The 20,572-nt window shown below is 51.8% G+C and overlaps 1 protein-coding gene across 3 annotated transcripts in view; it reads right to left on the reverse strand.

Moving 5' to 3' along the window:
- SEMA4D (semaphorin 4D) overlaps window positions 1-20,572 on the reverse strand; it is an 83,133-nt gene that overhangs the window by 18,593 nt on the left and 43,968 nt on the right. For all 3 annotated transcript variants that reach the window (XM_037494515.2, XM_054689569.1, XM_037494516.2), the window contains exon 3: window positions 5,461-5,524. The gene's annotated coding sequence lies outside the window, so the exon portion shown is untranslated. The remainder of the gene's footprint in view (window positions 1-5,460; window positions 5,525-20,572) is intronic.

Raw genomic sequence — 20,572 nt, forward strand, 5'->3', positions numbered from 1 at the left:
AACCTGCTTTCTTTTGCCTACAAACTGTATTTGTTACCAGAAATCAAATACAACTCCCAACAAAGACAACCTCCCTATAAGACATTCACCAAACTTAGTGGCAGCCAGGAAATGTAAATTAGAACATACAATTTCTCTACATGAAATATTTCAGTACCATCTTATCACTCAGATTAAACCCCAAGTTTCCATCATGGCAACAGGATGATAGATGACCACAGTCCACATTCCACCCATGCCCCCTCTCTCATGCTACCTTCTCCAGCTTTGTTCCAGCCAGCCCGGACACATGGCGATTCAGCCACACCGGACACACGGTGACTCAGCCACACTGGACACACGGAGGCTCAGCCACACCGGACACACGGAGCCTGGCCACCAGCAAGGCTGTGCTCCTGCTGCCCGGCAACGCCATTCATTCAGAACGCGTATTTCCAAACACACCTGTCCCAGAGATCACAGGCACAATCTCATTAATTCACCTGAGAACACTTTTTCTCTGTAAGAATGATCAGTGACGGCAGTGACTCCTAAGTTCTCTTTTCTGAGCTCACAAACAGGCAAGGGGTGCCAGGACTGCTACACGTCAGAGCAGCCAGAGCAGCCAGATCAGCTGTTGCAGGGCTAGAAGGAGGGAGGGTGGGCAGGGGAAAGAGAAGGAGCTTTTAGCCCTCCAAGTGGGACTCTGAGGGGAGGCTGGGTGGGTGTGGGGACAAGGGTATATGGAAACTTTCCTTTCTGCTCCATGTTGTTGTGAATCCAAAATATATTTAAAAGTGATGTTTATATGTATATACACACATATATGTAAAAAAAAAAAATCAAAAAGCAACAACAAAAAACCACCAGCTCAAGGAGGTCCTTCCTGAGCACAGAAGCACCCTGTGGCCCCTGCAAGTGTGCTGACAGCCAGGGGGCGCTCTCTGGTTTCGAGGAAGAGGTGTGAGGCCATAGGGATGTTTCACTTCTGGCCACACTTCGGTGCAAGCTGAGTCTGCCAGACTGAAGTGGTAAGCAAGGGCCCCACGGCAAGAATGATCCTACTTAGGTCCCTGATCCAGGTCAATTCTCTGAGATGTCCGTGAAACACAGCGGCGGCCAGGCTTGGAACCAGATGTAGGGGACGGGAACTCCTTCTCTGGAAACCAGGCCCATATACACAGACTTCAACCAACTCTCCTCACACCCCACACAACGGCACCTGAACAGGATATAAACTCCAAGTAACAGCGGGAGAGAAGACGACAGTCCACAAGGTGAGAACAACCCATGAAGGGAGGAGGTGACTTTCTCTCAGAAGCTGTATAAGAGCCATTTCATCTAAAAATCATGTACATTAATTACTTAAGTTTTAAAAGTAATCAATGCTCTGGTTCCTTGCAGCCCGGAAGACACGGCTCAGTGGGGCAGAAGCAGCAGACGGGGCCACGCAGGGTAAAAGTAGGGCCATAGCCCAGGGGCTGCACAGGAGTTAGGGCTAATCAGCTGCCCAGAGGCCGGCACTCCGCCCTGCATACCTGGGCACAGGCTGCTCCCTCTTCCAGAAAGTTCGCCAGCAGCTCCTGGTGGCTGGCTCAGTCCCACAGTGACCCTGGCCCTAATACTGCCTCCTCACAGGTCACCCACCCCCACCTCCAGGTCCTTCCCGCTTTATTATTCTCATAGCCTAGGACCTGTGGATGTCTCTGTGACGGTCCCTTCTGGAGTAGAAGGGGGTACATTCTAGGTAGAGGACTAAGCCTGGGCTTGAGAGAGCCAGGTGAGACTCAGTGGCTCAAGTTTTCACAAACAAAATGCCCAGAGTGAACAACAGTTCACTCTGGGAAGGGGTTGGACAGGGCATTCAGTATGCAGCGCCAGGTGCCCCTGGACAGAGGTGCTGTGGGTCTCGGCAGAAGAAGGTGGAAGTGCTGCTCCTTTGGGAATAGCAGGAGCAGCTGCTGCTCTCACAGCTGCTCAGACTGCTTTTGGTGACAACACGTCCTTCCAAATCACCTAAGCCAGGACCAGCCCAACAAGGTTATTCAGGAGCCAGGCGGGGACTGAACCAGCCAAGCAGCACTGACTCCTTCCATTCCCCACCTCACCCAGCCAGGGACCACAGACGTGGGCACGTTCTTTCCACGGCAGCACATGCAGACTTCCCAGCGCAAGTTCTGCCCAGCTCTCATCAGCACATGCCAGATTCCTCATAGCTCCCATCACATCTTGCCTCTGGTTCCAGAAGGTCTTTAAAAATCTCCACATAAATAGCAACAGTCAAGAGGGCCCACTCCAGACGCCCTTGGGGGGCAAGGAGGTACGTTTTGTTTTATGACATTGGAAAGTTTGATATTCTTCCTTTTTTGACAAGCACATGCAGTTCAGCATGACTTAAGAAATGCTAAGCAAAGCACATGTGACCCCTACACAGACATGATGACCCCATGCACTTCCCCAGGAACGTGAGTTCCATACCACTGAGGGGATGTGGCATTAGCATCCAGCCTAAATGTTCAAGTGGAAACAAGAAGTAAATGCTGGCTTCCCTGGCATTTCTGAGAAGCAGAGGGGTCTTGTTGGGAATCAAGAATCAGGGCTGTGCTTTTGTCTCCCTGACAGGAAAGCGTCGCCTTTCATGATGAGACAGAAACCCACCAGAAAGACAGTTCCCACAGTGTCGCTCCCACTAGCTACATATAACTGTGCAGGCTCGTGAAAGCACAATGTGTGTTAAATGTCAGGAGAATGGACCTCAGGGGCTCTCAGCCCAAACTCAAGGGCTGTCAAGCCTGTCACATCGCTGCCTTCTACCCGAGTGACCTGAGTCGAGTCAGGGGTCTCAGCAGAGAAAACAGACTACTCAGCACCTGGCAAGGGTAATAGCTGTTTCATGAGACAGCACCTGTATCTCTCTGTGTATACACAGAAGCATCTGTGAATGTACCTGTGTACACACATGGGTGTGCATCTGTGCATGTGTGTACACAACATGTAGTGTTCACACATACCTTGTACATACACATGCATTCATGCATGAGCACACTTCTGTGCTTCTCTGTGTGCCTATGTGCACACACACACGTGTGCGGTGCAGGTATACGCTCTTGTATGCAAAACTTCCAATCTAATGTCGCATTCTTTTTTTTAATATTTTTTAAAGATTTACTTATTTATGCATACAAGAGCTGGGGTACAGGCCAGAGGTGTGGGGGGTGAGAGGATTCACCAGAGACAGAGTGGGGAGCAGAACAGGCAGATTGACCGAAATACACTGCTGAGGGGAGCAGTGGGCGAGTCAGAACAGGTTTGCCGCGCCATGTGGGTTGCTCCCTGGCTGGCCGGGAATTAAACTCGTGCTGCAGTGGCTGCGGATTGCTTCATAGGTTGCATCTTAACCAAACTCGTGCTGCAGTGGCTGCAGATTGCTTCATAGGTTGCGTCTTAACCCCTAGCGCCACCAGGGAGGCCCTAATGTTGCATTCTTAGAGGGAACGGTGACTGCAGCTGAGGTCTATCATGGGCACCCATGTTCTGGCTCCTCTTCCTGGTCCCTGGCACATATGACCACATATACTTAGAGTGTCAGCACACCTGTAGGCGCAGAATGCTAGTCAATGCCTACCTATATCCCTGTGCCCCTGCTGAGCACCAGAGAAAGTGAAACAACCCTCCCACAGACCTTACTTTTCCTGTTGGCACCTTCCAGGCCACCCTCACATTCTCCAGACTGGACACACTGCTGCCAGGCACAGTGGGCTGGACTGGGAAATGCTGGCAGACCCAGGGAGGTATGTGTCTCAATCATGACTCAATCATGACCCACTCCTGCAGAGCTATTTCCAGAGGTCAGAGGTCCCCACGTCTCCCTGGAGAGCCTGGAAATAGCACTAAAACTGGTGACCCAGCCCTCCAGTGTATCACACATGGGGGGCAAATTTAGGTAAAGGAGATTATGTTGAAAAGCTATGCTGTAGCTGGAATTTATCTGCGTTAATTTTTAAAACTTTCCTACTGTCCAAGATGGCCACAATCTACACATACACTGATACACAAGCACACAGAGGGATATGCATGACACACAGATTCACACAGACACATATGAATAGACACAGACGCATGGCTATACACACAGGCACACACTGACACACTGCACATACATGGACATATATAAACACAGATACGTGCAAACACACATATACAGAGGCATGGATCTCCAAGAGACAGACACATGGACTGACACACATACATTTGGGTGGACAGACACAGATCCAAATGTTAACGTTACATTTGGAAGGAAGAGAACTTATTGTTTATGTCTGTTTTGTAAACAATGAAGTACACTGTATATTGCATTGTAAAAAAATTAATCCATTAACATGCATTACCCCCCCCCAATACTGTATTGACAAATATCACACAGGTGGTAGGTATGACATCTCCTGGTCAGCATCTTTATTTCCAGCCATTTCTTTGCCCTTTTTGCAGTTATGCGAAAAAGTGACAAGCAGTTTTGTTTCCTATACATACATCATGGTTTTTGGACAATGAGGTAAAAATAACAGGGCTTTTACACTGGAATTTTCTAATTGCTAACACAGCACTGGACAAGAACTTGCCTTTGCTTTCAATGCTTTATAGCCAAAGATTCCAAAATATTTCTTTAAAATAAAGGACTTAAACAAAATCCAAAGACAAAGTACCTGTGACATCAGTGCCAAGGTCTGGAATTCCTAATAAGTAAACGGCTCTCATAGGCCAGAAGAGCCCACACAGCCCCGGTCCAACCAGGACGTGCATGTCTGTACATAACTGGCCAGTGAACACGGAAAGTGCTGTGCATCCCTGGAAGGAAAGCTGTGCTCATTAAGTGGCCTCACCAAAGTGGCAAAACAGGTCTGGGGACGCTGTCATGCCCGCCCAGCAGGCAGACAATAGCCTTGGAAGTAGAGGCAGCAATCCCGCAAGTCAGCAAGACCAAGGAAGGGAGGGAGGATAAAGAGGACAGGGGCCCCCGCACTTTTACGCTTAGTCTTTTATTTTTCTTTCCTCTAAAACTGGAAATACATGGTTTGGAATTGCCCACAGCTAAGATGATCACAGAGCAACTCAAAGCCAGGGTAGGGCGGCACGAGGGACCTCTGTTCATATTACACCTCACTGATGACATCCTCACACCGCCCATGGGAGAAGATGGAGCTTTTCAGGGCTAGACGGGGGCCATCGGTTCAAGGAGAGATAGGGAAGGAAGCAGGGGTGTGAAAAGCTGTGGGAAAGAGGAAATCAGACAGGGGCACACAGAGTTCCAGGGGCACCGCAGCCCTTTGAGCACAGCCAGGGCAGTGGTGGTTGAGTATGGACCTCTGCCCCCCAAATCACATAGGAAGCAAGGAACACCCTTCCGCTGGAATTCAAGGAGGTGTCCACAAGGAGTGAGCTCAGCCACTCTAGAACATGGATGGAGAAACAAAGTGATTTTACCTGTATCTTGTGCCTCATGAAACTTCCCGATTGTTTCAGGAAAGTGTCTTCAGAGATCTTTGCTCTGAAAATAATGGGAAACAAGAACATATAAATACTTAACTTGTTGATGTACGGTTAAGCCCTTGAAAAGAAACTACATTAGGGCCTCCCCGGTGGCGCAGCAGGTTGAGCGCAGCGCTGTGAAGCTCTCTGCAGCCTCCGCAGCTCCAGTTCAATTCCCGGCCAGCCAGGAGAATCCCACATGGTGAGGCAGACCTCTCCTGTCTCGCCCACTGCTCCCCTCCGCAGAGTATTTCAGTCAGTCTGCCTGTTCTGCTTCCGGCTGTCTCTGGTGAATCCTCTCACCCTCCCACGACTCTGGCCTGTACCCCATCTCTTGTATAAATAAATCTTTGAAAAAATAAAAAGAAACTACATTAAAACAAGCTCTCTGAACTCCTCATCCCCCCCCACCCCAACACTGGGCCTGGGCACATAGCAGGAGGAGTGAGCATGTGCCATCACTCACCCCTAAACAGAGGCTGTGCCACTCAGCCAAGGTGCTGGAGCTGATACCCAACCAGTGACCAAAAAATAAGCCATTCAAAATGGCTGTAGTCCAGCCCTGAGTCCATTCATCAAAAAAATGTCATCAATCCATCTGAGCTTCAGATACAACACGTAACCCTCAGAGCTCACATTCATGGAAATCCAAGGTGCGAGGTAATAAAGGGAAAGAGCAAAGACACAGGACATATTGACCCACTTTGCTGACTGTTTTCAAGCCAAACAGAAGAATTTCCAGAAGTGGTGCCACAAGTTTCTGAGTGTTTGTTATCTCTTCATGGTGCAGGGTGGAGCCCCCAAAATAGGAACCCCAAGTGCAGTAGGATCACAATTAGACAAAGAATCAGAACCACAGAACCAAAGTCACATGCACGCATGGAATTACAGAGGGCTCGGAGGAGGCAGCGAGAGAGACGCTGACCCTCCGTGGGTATGAACGTCCCAACATCGCTTCTCAAGCTTAGACTCAAACGTTAATGTTTTTGTGGTCAATGCATTTTTGTTTTCCTTTTGCTACTTTTTTTTTTTTTTTTCCTGAAGACAGCTAAGAGCAGGAGGCAGTCCCTGGAAATACGGTTAATGTCCCATTCCTCCCATCATCCCTATGCGCAGAGACCCACATGCACCCCATTCTTACATATTATCCATGGCACAAGTTTTGTGGGGTGCCCTGGGCCCATCAGTGGCTAACATGTCCCCTGAATCCTAAATAAATGTCTCAAGTTAGCAAATGAGACCCTGGCCCACCCTGGCAGGGCTCCAGACACTGATTCGAGTCTTTGAGATGGCAGTGGCTGCTTCTGATGGCCAATTTATAAGCCAATACCGTGACACAGGAGATCTGGGGTGTCCCATGCAAAGCCATGCCCACCCAGAGATACACCCAGGGCACAACCAAGGAACAGATGACTGCAAACCATCAAATACCTGATACTCGAAATACAAGGGGTTTAAAAAGAAAGCAAGTTGCCCAGAAATAAGAGGCTTAGATGAACATCAGTGCCAAGACATTTTAAACTATAGAGCTTTCTCTTAGAGAAATCAGATAAGCCTTCATCACTCTAATCAAAGGCAGATCCCGCCTGTTCTCTGGTTGGACAAGGCACACGTCACAGGCATCCAAATTTCAGGGGATAAAAACAGCAGCAGCAGGTTTGGGGTATCTGTGTTCATGATAAGCTCATACCGTGGACTTGAGGTGCCGGTACCTCATTTTCTATCTTCAAGGCAAGTCATCACATGTCTTCTCCACCAATAGGCTCTGGCCCGTGGTTCCTGAGTAAAAATACCCTCTCCTGACCTCAGATGGCCCCAAGGCGAGGCCCTTCTCTGCATCTTTTACAAGGTAATTTTTTCTTCTTTCTCAACAGAAAAACCCACAAGCTATAATTAGTTATCACCACACACTCCTCATGCAATTGCAAATCATGTCCCTCAATTCTGCATCTCCTATTTACTTATCGGGACTCAGAGGGAATGCAATGTCCACTTGCCAAATAAAGGGGTAGGTGAATCCAAAAAGAGAAATGTTTCCCCTGCATGCACCCAAAACTTGGCCTTAGCTCCCCTCCACAACCCCCAACCCCACAGGTACAGGATCCGTGCAGCCCCCACACCCTGGTCCTGAGAGCGGCTGCTCGGGGGCCATCTGTGACGATCATGCGGCCGAGCCCGGTGGGCCTATCTTGCAGGCATCTTGCTGACATTCTGCAAACGTGACCTCACCTGAAGGCCCTCACCTCAGGAGCAGCCAAGTGGTCTCTTCTCACAGGGGGGATGGGACCAGAGCACTGGGCTCTGCAGTCAGTGGCATGGGCTCAGACTTGGCCTCTGCACTTACTAGCTATGTGTCCTCGGGAGAATGAATGTCATCTCTGTACCTCTGTCTCCTCAACCAGAAAGAGGGCAGGATAACGGTACTGCCTCATTTGGTTGTGGAGGATCTGGAATGACCTGTGTGATCTGGAATGACCTGTGTGATCCAGAATGACCTCTATGAAGGACAGCCTGTTACCCAGCAGGTTTGGGGTATCTGTGTTCATGATAAGCTCACACTGTGAACTTGAGGTGCTAGTACCTCGGCGTCTGTGAGTCGACTGTGATTCTTCCCACCAGAGAAACAAAGCCAGTTAGAATGACCTTACTAAGAAGAGTCCATGGACATAAAAAGTGGGTTCTGGCTGCCAGCACATTTGACCCCACTATTAAAGCTTCCTCCCGGCAAGGGGAGCTCAGGGCTCTATGCTGGTTTGCCAGGTCAACATCCACACTCTCCAGGCGGCAGCCCCCAGAACCCCCCAACCTCCTGGCCCCAGCATGAAAGCCCATCTCCATGGTGCCAGGGGTAGTGTGCAGTGGGGGCCTCAAAGGCAGTCAACCCCACCACACCGGCCCTGTCTAAATGGGGCTTACACAATGAAACAAGGTGCATTTTTGTCTCTGAGAAGGGCACCCATGGGAGAAGCTACTGTGATGGGGTCAGAGCAGGGAATAAAGGTCTTACGGCAGCCTCCTGGGCCACCCCTGGCAAGAACTTCTCACCTAGGCATGTGCGTGCGCACGCGCACGTTTGTGTGTGTGTGTGTGTGTGTGTGTGTGTGTCTCCATGCAAGAAAACATATTGCATACGCACATGTTTCCATGTATATAAAATATGGTACATCCTTAGGATGGAATACTATGTGGCTGTGAAAAAGAATAAAGCAGTCACAGAGATGAAAGGATATCTAAGATACTGGGTTCAATGAAAATGAAGGCTCCCCACAGTGTGGATGGCATGATCCCACCTGTGCAGACACACGATCTGTGTGTGTGTCTTAATTTTAATTTAAAAACCTGCTAGCAGTGAGAGACAAGTGTGGCTTTGTCTGGGGCAAGGGCATTTTCCATTTTTTTTTCCAACATTTTATCTTTTAGTACTCTTTGAATTTTGCCTATTTTTTTTTACCAGATATTAAAAGTAATATATATTAAGTGTAAGCAATTTAGAAAACTCCAGAGAAGAAAATATTACTGATTCCCTTTTTCCAGTTGACTAAAACGGATTTCATCAGAATGGCAGTTTTCAAGAACAGGAGGCAGACTTGAAATCACTTCCGGTAGTTCTGACACCATGCCCGCCCTCCTGCTAAGAAACCCCAGCAGAAAGGGAAAGCCCTGGAGCAATGCCCCACAGTGCCCCGGAGGGGGACGGGTGGGCTCCCAGCCTGAGGCCACAGGAACCTGCCATGCGGGGCCTGTGTCTGTGGCCACAGAAGGGAGGGCTCTTGGTGAATGGCCTGTGTACCCTGCATGCCTGCATGGCTCCCTGTGGGTGTGCCCCTGCTCCCAAACGTATTTCAAGACTGTTCAAGATGACATAATTAAGTATGGTTAACACTGGACATTCAAATCCTTGTCAATTTTCTACTTAAAATTTGTTCTTAAAGACTGACTGTGACCGGGCCTCCCCGGTGGCGCAGCGGTTGAGCGCTGGGTTGCGAGGCTGCCCGCGGCCTCTGCGGCGCCGATTCAATCCCCGGCTTCTCCCCGGCCACCGGAGGAGGGTCCCACATGGCGCGCAGACCTCTCCTGCCGCCCGCTGCTCCCCTCAGCAGTGTACTTCGGTCCTTCTGCCTGCTCTGCTCCCTGCTCTGGCTCTGGTGAATTCTCTCACCCTCCCGCGCTTCTGACTGTACCCAGTGCTTGCATAAATAAACAAACAAACAAATAAAAATAAAACTGCTCAATTAATAGACTATATATTTTAAAAAAAAAAAAAAAAAAAAAAAAAAGACTGACTGTGACCACTAGCAAAACCTGACAGAGTCATTTTACCTAGCAAAACCTGACAAATACCCAAGTGGTATTTGTGGTTCTGGGGGTCACATCTGTCCTTTCACACCTGGGCACGTGTGGGTTGGTGCATCATTCTCAGGTCGGCTTCCTCCACCCAGAAACCTCTACATAATTTCCATGACATTTCATTCCACTCTTCTAAGTTTTTCCAGTTGGTCGAGCGATTCTGAAATGGCACAGTTGTCTGCTCTGAAACAAGTCATGTAGTGCAAGCCATTTTTATGTTTTTTTTTCAAGCCAATTAGCTGCTCAATTCCATTTGTGTTTATTCTAGCCAGAGCTGCGCCACCACCCCAGCCACTCCCTCAGCTCTCTGCCTTCCTCAGCATGTGCCAGACTCCAGATGCTGAACATCTGAAGGAATCCCCCTCTGTGGGCCGAGAAACTTGGTCCCAAAGGCCACAGACCTGCAGCACTGACTGATAGCGGTGTATGGCTCCTCTATGGCCTCAGGGGCAATAGCAACAATATCCACCTGTGCTCCCAACAGAGCCCTGGTAAGATAGGCTTCAAGGACCTCTGTCTTAGAGGGTAAACGGACTAACAAAATGCAGTATCTACCTAGAGTCACAATCAGAGAAGGCCTCCCACCTTGCTCTGCAGTGCTCACAGGCATGCTGGCATTTCTCAGGCTCCAGAACTGTCCGGTACATGGAGACAGGGTGGCCATGACACAGTGAGCATGGCTGGGGAAATTGCTGCCTGCAGAAGTGTTCTCTCTCCAGGTGGTGCTGAGGCCCATGCCCCAGCCAGCACCTGTCACCTCCGCCTGGAACTCAGGACAGAGATGTGGGTGTTCTGGCCCGCGTGGGTGCTGCAGATTCTGCCTGGAACCAAGGACAGCCCAGGGCTGGCTCAGCACTGCCCTCTGGGCTGCCCCAGCATCCTTCATCCCAAGGAACTCACAGCCTCTCTAAGTGTCCCCCCTACAGTCTCATCAGAGATCCCCCTGCTCCACATGTGGCCCCCAGAACCAGCCCAGCTGAAGGGGGATGAGGGAATCTCTCCTCTTGGCTGAGATGAGAAGGCCAAGCCAAGGGGGAAGACCAAGCCAAGGAGCTAGTCCAAGCCAAGCAGTGTCAACAAGCCCAGGTCCAGGCGGAGATTTCTTTTTTAAGTCTCAAAGCCACAAAATGCCACTCTCTTTGCTTTCATCTTTAGCGATTTCTTAAAACTATAGAGCAGAGTTATAGTCAGGCCATCTCCACCGCAGGCCATTATCCCACTCAGCCAGGACCTGAATCGACCCGAGGCCTCTCCTTTGCAACCAGTCTCCTTCCCCAACATGCCACCCCTCCCCATGGACAAATCCATGAGGGAACCCACAGGCTCAGGCAAAAGTGCCGCAAAGGCCCCAGGTCACCTCCCCGCTGGCACAGAGGAAGGCTGAGCATTCATCATCTCCAGCCACCAGTCCCCACCTCAGCGATGACCTCAGGCTTCTGCTAACTATTCTGGACACACTCCATGTACCTTTACTCAGAGTCCCTGCCTTTTCCCCTTCCGGGAAACTGCAGAAGTACTGATTTTGCCCGGTGTCAGCTCAGCAAAACTGACATGGGGACAAAGCTACACTGAGACTCAGAGGCCTCAATACCATGCTTTAACACCTCCAGCCCGCCTGCCGGCGAGGGTGCGACATAGTCACGGCGGGCAGGTGCACTGGCTTTCCAACAGTGGTCAGGGGACACGGCGACAACCACATGCCTGCTGTGAGGAGGGAAGCAACCACTCTCTGGTCACATGAAGACCTGTGGAAGGCCTGCTTTTCCCTTACCTGGCAGCACCAGGTTTCCTCAGCTGCTAAAATACCAGCTGACCATCTGTGCCCATATTGATGGTCAAAATTTCAACCCACTTCTACCTTCTAAATCGCCAGCAAAGGTGCAACCCCACAGGCTGAGGCCTTCCCTTTCTGAACACATGTCAGCTTCCAGATGATTCAGAGCATGTGAGACCTGGGAAAGTGGCAGCTGGTGTATCACCATCACACGATCACCATTCACGTGAGAAAACTCTGGCAAAGAGTTTGACCAGCCCTTGTGTTTGTCCCCTGCGGCCCTGGTGAAGTGTGGTCTTCTCTGGGGACAGCTGACTTGCTGCTGGGCAGGTTAGGAATGAAGGTGACCTCAATGTCAACCAGGAGGCTGATGCTTACTATTCATGGGAACCCAAATCACTGAAAAATCTAAAAGCTGCTCTAGAAGATTCCTACATCAGGGGCCTGGCATCCTGTTTCTGAAGGTGGTGTCTCAGTGAGGGCAAATTCAGCTCTGCTTGAAATGGCATGTGTGCAAAGGGGCCCTCCTTAGAGTGGTTGGGGTCACACCAAGCATTCCTCCAGGGACAGGCTCTGGGCATCTCACACATGCAAGCACTCTGGGTATCCCTGTCCCGCAGCCACATACATGGGGCAATGTCAGCAGGTCCCCAAACATGAGTCCTAAGCAGGGTCAGCAGTGGAAAGGCTTGGCAGCTGTGCTCCTCCAGAATTAGACCTGGAGCATCACTAGCTGGTCACACAGGCCCGCTGGGCAGAGCCGATGGCCAAGCCATGGTGTGACCTGCCCTCAGCTCCCACACTCTCTGCCAGGCGCAGGGTCTCAGGGCGACAGAAAAAGGTATGTCAGCCCTCTTTCAGCTCCCTTTTAAAACCAACCATGACCGGAGCCAGGGGCTGGGCCTCTTTATGAACGTGATGCCGTGAGAACCACAGGCGCAGTCCCAAGTCATCCAGTGGGTCCCTGACCACTGCCTCCGGAGGAGCTCACCGGGAGGGGAGACTCCCCAGGGCTCCTGCCCTTGCCTGCGCCATGGAATGCTGGAGGGGTAAGTGACCACTCTCAGAGGGTCTGGCTGGTGGAGGGGCTGGGTCCCAGGGGGTGCTGCTGCCCTGTGAGGACAGGAATGCACAACACATGACCGCACACAACACGATCTGGCCCCTGTGCCGCTGTGTCACTGCCTGGTTCTGCTTTCTCTGTGACAACACAGAGGGCACAGTGTAGACGGTGCTGGGATGGCGCAGGCACCATTTCCTGAGAAGCACTTCCTGGCCCTCCCACGGCCACCAGCTGAGGACGTGCACTGCTCCCCAGTACCACACATGTTCTTCTGGGCTCCACATTGAGGCCACCCACACCCACCCCACCTTTCAGACACAGTGGGATTTTGAAGCCAGGTTGAGGTATATAGGTAGGTGTTGGGCAGCAGAGGAGAGGGTGGGAGTCCTCAGCCATGCTCCTAGGGCTGCACAAATGTCAACTCTGGAATGCTCATAGCCACTGAGTTGCTGGTCCCTTCATTTCAGACAGGAGGAAACTGAGGAACAGGATGGTGAACCACTTGGGATTACAGAGCACAGGCTCAGCCCCCAGCCCCTGTCCAGGCCCAACCTCTAACAGGATGGACCCTCCTAGCACTGAGGCCCCAATATCAGCCCTATCTACAATGAAGGGTGGCGGTGCCCCACCTCCCAGAGGGGCAAAAAAGGGGATCTGAGCTGGCCCCAGGGGTGGGGTGGGGGTCTCCCTTAATCTTCCTCCTGTCAGCAGCCCTGTGGCCTTCCCAGGGCTAGCCTGCACCCTCCCATGTGTCCCTCTGGGTCCCTTGTGTCCCCCAGGACCCTCCACTCACCAAAGTTCTTGTTTGTAGGGATGAGAAGAGAGCAGGCTCCCCAGGGGAAGTCCCGCCTGAGGTCTAGGAAGCAGGTCCCCAATCCAACACAGCCAGGTGGACCCCACCAAAGGCCACCCCTCAGCCTGACTGCCGTTAGTGTCAGAGTCACCCACTGTCTGTGAGACAATAAGGCTATGCCTGGGGGCGGAGGGGAGGCGACTTCCCTACAGTCACAGCAAGAAGTGAGTCAGCCAAAAAGGACACCAGGGTAGTGTTGGCCTTTCCCAGGGGCTGCCCAGGACTTGATGGGGAAAAACGGTCACTGTCGTCATCATCATCATCATCCCTAGTCTGCAAATAAGAATACCAAGGCCTGGAAACTTAGGAAGGTATGCCAGTGAAAAGCATGGTGATTAGTCTAAAACCTCTGCCTGGCCGCCAGCCTGCTCCCAGCACCCTCGCTGCTCCTGGGGGTGGAAAGTGAAGTTGTCCACCCCCTGCAGGTGCCCTGGCCAGGGGCACACTTGGGTCTCAAGAGCCAAATCCAGTTTCTTATCAAACTCTCAAACTTGTTCCCTAGTTTCTGTTCAATGTCAAGCTGCCCCAAAACTCAGATAACAATAAAACCTCACTAAAACCCCCATCACTACAAAAGCTGTATCCAAGTCTTGTGGCCAAAGGGTGCACTCCCAGCTGTCTCTGCAGGTGGAAGGTGCCAGGCTAGCTGTCCGAGGGGGCTTGAGGCTTGGTCTGCCAACCGCACCGAAGTGTCCACAGGTAACAGGCTCTAGAAACGTTTTAGTCACAGGGTAGGGTAAAACTCAAACAACAGACGATATGTCATGAATTTCAGAACCAGAAGGAATTTTTCCCCCAAGTTTCCTAACTTGCAGACCGGAAACTCAAAGCACTTGCCCCAGTCTGCCCAGGTCATCGGACCCCTCGGCCCCTCTCCAAGGGCCCCCGCTCCTCTACCGAAGTCAATAACCCTCTCACACACACCTGTGGGGACCCCACCATGCAGTAGGTTACTGGCCCCTCAACCTCCAGAGGGAAACAATTTACTGCCTCCCTGGGGGTGTCTGCTGCCTTCTGCCAAGTCCCTACCAGGGTAAGAGCCGGCACCAGGCCAGCTACAGGGATCCCCATCTTCCCAGACTAGAAGACCCATGAATTATTGCTGACTGGAGAGGGTGGGGCTAGCCTGGCTTCTGGAGGAGTCTGACAAGTTCTGCCACGTCTGTTTCATGGGCCTCAGCAATCCCGCAAGTTCAGGAGGATGTCAGCCCCAGCAAGCTTATCGCCACCTCACATTAGTAAAGAGTTATCATCTGGGAGCGCACCCGTCGGAACTGGCTCGATAAATAACACAGCACAGCATGTGATGCAGGCACACGGGCCGTCCAGCGGACACTGACCGGCGGGCAGCGATGAGCACAGCGTGTTATTACACACAAAGAGGGGGTGATAAAAAAGCACTTAAATGTTAAGCTTATCCATGCAAAAAACAGCCACAGAGGCTTACGCCCAGAAGAGCCCCAGGTGGCACACGCCCAGCACCACCCACTGATGCCCCGATCCCAGCAGGGTGCGGCTCAAAGCCACTTCTGCAGGTGAGCGGCTGGTGCACCTGAGCTCAGAATGGAAGCCCCTGGCACCTGGCTGTGCTCACCTGGCACAAGCAGAGGAGGGGCACCGGGGTCAGCACCACTCAGTTCTGGACAGGGACTTGAGGGGCCTTTGAATATCCTCTTTGGACTCTGGTATCTTTCAGTTTTTTACATTATGATGCATTTTTCACTTTTCCTCACGTAACAATCATGTAATTTGCAAACATCAGCACTTCTGGTGTTCTCACCCCTAGGTTACCCCCAGAATGAAGGACAGGGTGGCCCCAGTAACCCCAGGAGCACACTCCTGTCATCCCCAGGGCTGTATTCCAGTCCCTCCATTTCCCCAGCCAGCCCTGATCCACACTGCTGAGTCCCTATGTGACTCTGGCTACTTCTGCCTTCACACCACATCTGTCTGTCCTGTCCATCCAGTAGGAGGGTATGAGAGACACTGCAGTCAGGCTTCTGGGCTCAAGCTCCGAGCTCCATCACCAGTGGTGGGACCTGAGACCAGTGGCGGGACCCGAGGCCAGTCGCTTGACCTCTCTGCCTGGCCTCAAACAGGGTGTAGGCTGTTTACACCATGTCTCAGCACCACAGACTCGAAGTAGTGCTGTTAGCAATAATGTTGTTGAAACCCACCACGGAAGAGCTTGGTCAGTTCACTAAGGCTTTAACTCTGAGGTCGTGAACTGCAGCCATCTGACTCTGTGACAGGTGGCAGCTATAAAAAAGGCAACTCAGCCAAGTTTCACATTTTACTCTTTCTATACTAATTTTCCCCAAATAAACTGATCAGAAGTGGAAGAACTTGGCTTTGGATCCTGAGAGCATCCACCTAGTTGTCTACACAAGGTGGCTCCCATCTTGGTTCTGACTCTCATACTCTGTCCCAGGAGACCTCAGTGTGGTCCCTGCTGCCCTTAGGATAGATCACCACATTCATATTCCAAAGCAGAGCAGAGAAGGCCACACTGAGGGTAGGAGGGGGTGAGTGGCCTGCAAAAGCCACGGCGAGGGAGAAGGGGTATCAGAGTGCCATACACACCTGGGGCACAGCAGGGCCTCCCCAGTGCCCAGCCCTGGGGCTCCAGTCCCTCTGCGCCTGTGCCTCCTCATCGCCTCACTCAGTAGCCACATTATTAACTGTCTAGAACTTTCTGTGACCAAGATGAGTGTGACCCTGACTGCTGGCAAGATGGCTGTCTCTCAGAGAATTTAGATCAAATAGTCCTTCCCAATCTTGGATGTGGTTGCTGCCTTTGGAGTACCAAGATCTTGAGAGGCTGGAGTATGAGCATCTGTGAAGATGAAGACATGAGAGTGCAGGTAGCAGGGCTGGCAGGAGCCACCCTCCCACGCCAGGCCACACTCAGGTTCCGCCTTGGTTCCTCCACCTCTCCTCCCACCTCTGAGGCCCATGCTGCACCAGTCTACGCGAGGCAGACTCTGCCCGCAGCCCTGACACTGAGAGACTTGCAGGCAGGTGAAGGAAGTGGACAGTCACATGGGGGCCTGGGTGACCACTGCTCGTGGCCCGTGCAAACAGATGAACAGGAGCGAGGTCAGTGTCATGAGGGTGGCTGCTTCAACCCTCAGGGGGCCCCAAAGGGGGACAGTTATAGCCCCCTGAATGAAAGGGCAGAAGCATTAACGCCTAAGTCTGTGGATGCCCCTCCAGCGTTCCTTCCCACGACAGCGATGCAAGAAACAGAATGAAAAGAAAGATGATGGGCTGTGATGGAAGAACCAGGATTGTGAATGCTGCCCCCATCACACCAAGTGCACCCCCTGAGGCTTAGCCGCTGGGGGCCCTCGCCTATGGTCCTGCCCCACACTGGCTTCAGTGCTCCTGCATGGACATGGGACAAGGGTCAGGTCGGGCTCTGAGCCCCCCAGCACACTTTGTGTCCAGGCACAGTATGGTCCTTCACTGCCCAGAGAATGCCCCTGGGCTCATAGCTCAGACCTCTCCTCTGTGGTTCCTCCACCCCCAAGGGATCCTGGTGCCATTCTGGTTAGGATGGTGAGTCTCATTCTTGTTCAAATGAGGGAAGGATCTCAGGAAAACAGGGGTGCTGCTCTGTCTCCTCTGGACTCCAGCAGCTTCCAGAGGATTTCCCTTCTCAGGATGCTAAAACGATCCTCGCCAGAGCTCATGCAGAGATTATTTCCTTACCTACCATGCCCTTCCAACCAGGGTCTCCATGTGTACATACATGTACATATGTACTGATCACATGTATCCAACACACATACCATAGAGGCCAAGGTCTGGGTATGGGTAGAGGCAGAGGAAGATGGAGCTACACGGCCCCACACTCCAGGTTCATGTGGGAACACTGAGGTCCAGACACAATGAAAACTGAGGTCCCCGTACGGAGAGGAAGCGGGGGCTCCAAATGCAGGTTGGCCTGAGATTTCTCAATCTGCAAGAACCCAAGAGGGTCAGCACAATGTCCCTTCTGCTGCACCCTGGAGCAGAGTGCACAGCTGGCCGGGGGACAGGCCCAGCGGGGGCCAGCCCCAGCTCTGCTCACCAACACAGTGCAAAGTGCCCTCTGGGGACTCATGGGGCCAAAAATGATTCCATTAGGCAGGAGTTGCAGAATGATGCCTGATAACTCTGAAAATGAGGTAAGTTTCCAAATCGGGGCTTAGTTCAAAACAAAAACAATCACCTTATGCTCTTTAAGACAGCTACTATTAGAAAGCCAGAAAACAAGTGCTAGCAGGGTTGTGGAGAAAGGAGTCTGGTGGAGTGTGTGCAATGGTGAAGCTCCTATGGGAAGCCATGTATGGAGGCTAAGAACATAAAAGGGAACTGCCACCGACCCCTCACATCGGTTTCCAGGTACATACCCCAAAGAGTCAAAGCAGGGTTTTGATGAGACACTTATATGTCCATGTTCATGGCAGTGTGACTCACAGCCACAGCCATCAAAGTACCCCGTGTGCACAGACAGACAAACGGGTAAGAAAACAGGTGGCCACATGCAGAGCGCTATAGCGCTGTCCATGCAGGGAGGGGGTGTCTGGTCAACACCACGGATGCTGGTGCCCACCGTGTGGGGGCCTTGTGCCACATTCCCCAGCACCGCCCCCGCCACAGCAACACAAGCCCGAGAGGCTGTCACCCAGTCACCACTGACTGCAGCGCACTGACTGGGGCTACTCCAGTGTTCTGATGAGAAGTGAGAGGACGTGTAAGAAACACTCCTGGGAGAGCTGTGGAGAGCCCCGGCAGAGCTGTGGCCCGTGCACTCTCTGGATTGGGGGCAGGAGGATGCTACGGGCAGTTCCTGTGGACTGTGGGGAAAGAGCTTTCCCTCAGTATGGACTCGGGGAACGCTTCAGATACAGGCTTTACAGAAAGACACACGTGGGACTTCAACGTCCCTCTGGCCAGCAGTCCCCCTAAGCTCATTCCTGTCTTAGACATACCCCCCATATGCAGAGCTGGGAGCATGCTGAGTCCACACAGGATGGCCCTTCCAATGAAAACCAAGTTCTCAGGGTTCAGGATGCTGCTGCCCCTGCAGACCCAATCTAGGAAGAGTGGCAGGAGGGGAAGTGCTGGTGGGGAGCATTTTGCATTCAGGAACTGTTCATCAACAAACAAGGCAGAAATGGTCACAACGGAAATAAGCCCACTGGTCTGGCTGACACAAAGCAAAACTGCAGCTACACAGATGCTTCTGGAAGCCCAGCATGACACTGCCAGGGGCAGGCTCTGCCCCAGGAAATGTGTGAGTTGGAAAAGGTACCCCAAAGTCCCAAATTCTTCTCACTCCCTGGATGGGTGGTCTCTGCCCATCACAGGGTTCTGCTCCAGGACGGTCCACAGTACCCTCACGGTCCAGCCAGACAGGTTCTGAGGTGGTTAGGGAAGGAGCTCACATCTAAAGGCTCTACTGTGGCAGTTTATTGAAGTAAAAGGCTATCAAAGAAGCGAAACCATGTCACGGGATGGTGCTATGTGCAGGACTGGGGGTGCAGCACCCTGTACCTGAAAACAGCAAGTGCCCTTGTGAGCCCCAAGGAGTGGGGTCCAAATCCAAGAGGCTTCTGTTCAGAAATACTCCTGGGCCCCTGCTTGTTCATGCTGCTGGGCAGACCAGCCAGGAAACTCAGGGAAGGTGCCTGTGCATGCCGCTTCACCCCGTCTTCTCCACAGTGCAAGCCTGGAACTGTGGCAGCTCAGCCATCCCTGAGAACAGACACCATGCACAGTGCATGCCTGCCAGGGAGAGGGCTGCCAGCTTGGCCAAGTCCCTGCTGATTGATTGCTCCCTCTCAGGGGAGCTGAGGCCCCATCACCTCCAGTCCCTCCCAGCTGCCCTAAGCCCCCACAGCACCCGTGCCTGACATCTGACAGCGCAGCAGAGCTCCCGCCCAGACAGGCAGCAGTAACAGCATCCCGAGGTCACCTCCTCAGCCCATGACCCCTGTGCATTTGCACAAGCTACCAAGTGACTTACACCCACCAGAGGATGCCACAGGCCTGCACACCGCTTGGTCACACATCCCTTGTCTCTGTGAAGTTAAAGAACATGTCTTAAGGGACCGGTATTGGTTTTCTATGATGCCTGTAAAAACTACCACAAATTAAGAGGTTTGAAACAACATAAATTTAAATCTCATCAGTTCTGGAGGTCAGAAGTTCAGAGGCCCACTGGGCTTTAAAACCCAAAAGCTGGCCTGGGTTCCTTCAGGGATGCTCTTGGGGAGAATTCATTTCCCACTTTTCCCAGCTTCTGGAGGCTTCCTGCACTGCTTGGCTCATGGCCCTTTCCTCCGCCTTCAGAGTCAGGGTAGGGGGTCAGAGAATGCCACTTCAAATAGGGCACTTTGCACAGGATTGTTTTAAGTTGAAGGCAACTGAGAAATAGACACAGGAAGAGTCCCTGCCCTCCGCTTTCTGCCCCAAAGCAGGACATACATTTAACAGTGCTGGAGAGCCAGCACAGGGGTGGGGCTGTGTATCAAACCTGACTTAACACCCTCTACTCGCCATATATTTCCTAGTGCTACTCCCATGATTTATTGCCCCCCAGAGCCTAATCCTCCTACCCCTGCCCTTTGTGTAGTTACTTCTCCACAATTTATTGCTCTTTGCTAAAGTGATATGTAAGCTCCAAGTCTAACTTCTTCTTTGGGTTTTTACTTCTTTTCCTGAAGCCCCTAAACAATATTTAAACAGATGACTTTTTTACTCTGTGAATCTATCACGTCAGTTTAATTCACAGGTTCCATGGACTGCACCTATGAGAGTGGAGGAAGTTTCTCCTTCCCCATACCAACAACACAGCATGTCTTTTCTCTGCCCTCCAGACTCTCATAATAAAGCCCATGATTACACTGGGGGCCCACCTGGATACCTGAGGGTCATCTGTCTCCCAGCTCAAGATCCTTGGCTCCACTACTTTTGAAAATTCCTGGAACATATACTGGAACATATTCTCAGGTCCCAGGAATCAGGATGCAGTTTGGGG

Source organism: Talpa occidentalis, unplaced genomic scaffold (genome assembly GCF_014898055.3).
Source record: "Talpa occidentalis isolate TD23 unplaced genomic scaffold, MPIMG_talOcc4v2.1 talOcc4.7, whole genome shotgun sequence".
NCBI classification, from domain to species: domain Eukaryota; kingdom Metazoa; phylum Chordata; class Mammalia; order Eulipotyphla; family Talpidae; genus Talpa; species Talpa occidentalis.